Source organism: Schistocerca piceifrons, chromosome 9 (assembly GCF_021461385.2).
Source record: "Schistocerca piceifrons isolate TAMUIC-IGC-003096 chromosome 9, iqSchPice1.1, whole genome shotgun sequence".
Lineage (NCBI taxonomy): Eukaryota > Metazoa > Arthropoda > Insecta > Orthoptera > Acrididae > Schistocerca > Schistocerca piceifrons.
In genome coordinates, this window is record NC_060146.1 from 122,473,891 (window position 1) to 122,478,912 (window position 5,022).

A 5,022-nucleotide genomic window follows, 5' to 3' on the forward strand; every position below is an offset into this window, starting at 1 on the left:
ATTCAGTAACCTGCAAATTTTTCCGAAATATCGTATCAGGCATTAATACACTCGTCTAACCTTTTATTAGCCCGCCCGGCTAGCCGCGCTGTCTAACGCGCTGCTTCCCGAGCTGGAAGGCGTGCCCGTCCCCAGCACGAATCCGTCCAGCGGTTTAGTGACGAGGTCCGGTGTGCCGGCCAGCCTGTGGATAGTTTTTAAGGCGGGTTTCCATCTGCCTCGGCGAATGCGGTCTCCACGTACGCGTACACCATCATTACGCTACCACGCAAACATTCCCGGGGGGAGGCGGGGGGGTGTCCACTGGGGGCCGAAGCACTCAATAACCCTGGGTTCGGGGTGGGCAGGTGGTGGGGTGGGTGGACTGCTGTGGCCTGTTGTGGGGTTATGAACAACTGAGGGATACTGCGAGACGAAGCATCTCCGTCGTTTCTAGGGCCCGGGTTTAATAGGCAATACACAATACACAACCCTTTATTCCATTGCTGGAAAAATTTAACTAGATTTTGCGACGCTCAAAAGCCTTTGTAATCACTTTAGTAACATCAACAATCACTTTCAAGTCTTTCTATTGTTGGAAAATGAATAAGAATTACAAGGGAAGGTGGAGTGAACAGTGTGGGATAAGGCACAGGGGAAAAGACTGGCGCAATCGCCATACCGACATTAATCAGGCCTGTGTTAGCAAATTGTTGTGTTGTTTTTTCAAATCATTCAGCTAGGAAACCTAGTTAACTGTCTGATCCTGTGGCACACACTCTGAATGGGCGACTCCTGACACGCCTAAAAGAAAATAATCACCAGTGTTTTTATTTTTAACTTGGCGAGTTTTTTGAGACGATTCGAGCTTGAGTCTTCCACTGGCTTGACGTTTGCTTGGTTGCATGGCCATAACATGGCACCATTATTCTTCGACTCTGATAACACTGGAAAAAAATTGTTTTGATCAAGTAGTGTGTCAGGCTTAAGAGTACACAGAAATACCATGAGAGGCCGCTAGTACACAGCCACAACCACTAGCTTGGCGCCTCTCAGCTCCGAACAGCACCCTCCACATGGCTCTCACAAATTCTACATCTTCATTTATACTCCGCAAGCCACCCAACGGTGTGTCGCGGAGGGCACTTTACGTGCCACTGTTATTACCTCCCTTTTCTGTTCCAGTCGCGTATGGTTCGCGGGAAGAACGACTGCGCAATCGAATCTCTCTAATTTTACGTTCGTGATCTCCTCGGGAGGTATAAGTAGGGGAAAGCAATATATTCGATACCTCATCCAGAAACGCACCCTCTCGAAACCTGGACGGCAAGCTACACCGCGATGCAGAGCGCATCTCTTGCAGTGTCTGCCACTTGAGTTTGCTAAACATCCCCGAAACGCTAACACGCTTACCGAATAACCCTGTGACGAAACGCGCCGCTCTTCTTTGGATCTTCTTTATCTCCTCCGTCAACCCGATCTGGTACGGATCCCACACTGATGCGCAACACTCAAGTATAGGTCGAACGAGTGTTTTGTAAGCCACCTCCTTTGTTGATGGACTACATTTTCTAAGGACTCTCCCAATGAATCTCAACCTGGTACCCGCCTAACCAACAATTAATTTTATATGATCATTCCACTTCAAATCGTTTCGCACGCGTACTCCCAGATATCTAACAGAAGTAACTGCTACCAGTGTTTGTTCCGCTATCATATAATGATACAATAAAGGATTCTTCTTTCTATGTATTCGCAATACATTATATTTGTCTATGTTGAGGGTCTGTTGCCACTCCCTGCACCAAGTGCCTATCCGCTGCAGATGTTCCTGCATTTCGCTGCAATTTTCTAATGCTGCAACTTCTCTGTATACTACAGCATCATCCGCGAAAAGCCGCATGGAACTTCCGACACTATGTACTAGGTCATTTATATATATTGTGAAAAGCAATGGCCCATAACACTCTCCTGTGGCACGCCAGAGGTTACTTTAACGTCTGTAGACGTCTCTCCATTGAGAACAACGTGCTGTGTTCTGTTTGCTAAAAACTCTTCAATCCAGCCACACAGCTGGTCTGATATTCCGTAGGCTCTTACTTTGTTTATCAGGCGACAGTGCGGTACTGTATCGAACGCCTTCCGGAAGTCAAGAAAAATAGCATCTACCTAATATTTTCTGGGTGTCATGAACAAATAAAGCGAGGTGAGTCTCACACGAGACGTGGGTTTCCGGAATCCATGTTGATTCCTACAGAGTAGATTCTGGGTTTCCAGCAACGACATGATACGCGAGCAAAAAACATGTTCGGACCCCACTCTGCTTCCACACCATATCCAACTGTGTATGACGGTCATACGCTGAAGGTGTTGCCCACTGCCAGAGGGAGCGATATCAGCTGTGGAATATCACTCTGTCACAGATTCTCGTCTCAGTGTTCACTGATGTTGATTTTGTGCTGAGCGACTCCCAGAGGGAATGGGTTTATTTCATTCGGCTATTCATGTCCATTTCTCAGCTGATGTCACTAGCAAACCATGATCGCATGTATCTGAACAGATGAAGTCCCTTGCACCTCGTGCCGTCTATCTCAAGAAATTCTTACCGCGCGGAGTAGGCGCGTGGCATAGGGCGCCTTGTCACGGGCCCCTGCTCGCCCCCCTCCCCCCACCCCCCTGCAGGTCAGGGGTTCGTCGAGTCCTCCCCCGGGCATGGGGTGTGTGTGTTGTCCTTACCGTAAGTTAAAGTTCGATTGATTAGTGGGCAAGCCTAGGGACCAATGACCTCAGCAGTTCGGTCACATAGTAATTGAGACGTGGTCATGCTGGAATTAACGAAAACGTGGAAGGGTGGACGCACCAATATAACTGTCTTATTACACAACTTGTTTATTTAACAATATATAAACTGTGTTTTACAGATAATCGAAGCATTTTACCATAAAATTATCTTTTAACAAAATGAACACATTTGCAAAATTCTTTTGACCTTAAACCTCAAGTTAAATAAGCTTTTAAACTTTACAAAATAAATCTGAAGTGCTGTATTGCAAAACAGCAAACAATATGACAATGATTACAACACGGCCGGACCTGCAGCCCGCCCATTATTGGGGGAACAGCGGTGTTTACTATCGCGCTGGACAGTCTCTCTTTTTAAATGAAATGAATGCTTGTTATTATTAGGACATTTTTAAAAGATATACATGGGAGCTTACATAAAATTACTAGATATGCGCGACGCTCCTTTTTTTTACCTTATACAATAATACTCAGGCTCCGGCATCGCTGCACCGCGACCGGCCCAGCCAACATGATACACCAGACGGGACTGACTCCAGACCAGACACACACACTGGCAACAACTTACTGCTACTGCTACACAGTTCGTACAGTCAACACTGCACTCTGGTCAGCGATTCTTTTATACCTTGCATATCACAGGCAGCGCATGAGCAATACATCGAAATTACATCTGCTCGGACCTCTTACATAAAATTACATCTGTATCACATCTGCTCGGACCTCTTACAAGCTGTATGTCGAAAGGTTAGGGGTTAGGATGTGCAATTGTGCTTAAAGGTTAAACAGAGTATCAAGCAATATGACAATGACAAGGCTTACTTCAAAGCAACGAACCTCTTAATTTGAATCGGCAACCAAGGTGCGACTGGGTCCCAACCCATCTATACTGACGATTTCATTCTGACTAAGGCCCTGGTGACATATGGTTGTTAATATTTTCAAAGTTAAACTGATTATCAGTTATTAAGACCGCTCTGAAGGAATGTCTTAAAACATTATTTGTGAAAACTTATTAGAAGAGAACTCACTCGGCGGAACCACAAGATCCAGCTAAAATACACCACTAATGACTCGGTCTTTCAAACACAGAAACGAACAGTTTAGTACAACAGGTTGTTCAGATTATAACTAGTGACAGAGAAATGCAATTACTGTCAAAAAACTGGACCGGGTAACAGCTAAATCTAGCCACAAGATCCCTCTTTTGTTTAACGGCAACACTGACCTGTTAAGTACGGAGTTACGCACAGGCTTGGTCTGAAAGAGAAGTAACTGGTATACAGTCTGGACCAGAAGACTAGTCGGCCGGAGTGGCCGAGCGGTTCTAGGCGCTTCAGTCTGGAACCGCGCGACCGCTACGGTCGCAGGTTCGAATCCTGCCTCGGGCATGGGTGTGTGTGATGTCCTTAGGTTAGTTAGGTTTAAGTAGTTCTAAGTTCTAGGGGACTGATGACCTCAGATGTTAAGTCCCATAGTGTTCAGAACCGTTTCAACCAGAAGACTAGCTTTTGTTAAGTCATTTTAGTTGCTTCACCACTGCGTAACTCATGTTTGCAGCTGTTTTTGATTCGAATTCTGGAATATTTACTTTGTCTTGAACGAAAACAAAGGAATGTCGGATGGCTGTGTTTAGTAACTCTGCTTCGGCAGCACTGTCTTTTGTAGTATTTCCATTGCTATCGCTGTTAGAAGGCATTGGTTGTGTTTAGCCGCTAGCATACTTCACATACAACAAGAATCTCTTTGGATTTTCTGCCAGATTTTGAGACAAAGTTTCGTTGTGGGAACTATTACAAGAATCTCGGATTGAACTCTTTGCTAAAATTCGAGCTTTTGTAAAAGATCGCCAGTGTTGGAGATTTTTCTGCCGTTAAATTTGGTAAGGGTTTTTTCGTTGTCCCTGCAACAGTGATATTACCCGTTTTGTGCCAAGAATGGTCAGCTGCGTCGTTTGTTAATTTATTTATTTTAAACCTCCCAATCGTTGCCAATGTTATTTCTTTGGATTCAAGTCTCATCTGGTATACACTTACATTGTTAATTTGGAAGGAGTGTCTCTTAGGAAAGCGTCAAGTGAATTTTTATTTGCTTTTCTGCATAGGTATATTTTTCGTTTATTTTTAGAGGACTTGTGGGTTACAATATTCAGTCTCGCTACGACAATCCTGTGTTCACCAAACCCTGTATCCGTGTTTATGCTTGTTATTAGCTCAGGATTATTTGTTGCTAAGAGGTCAA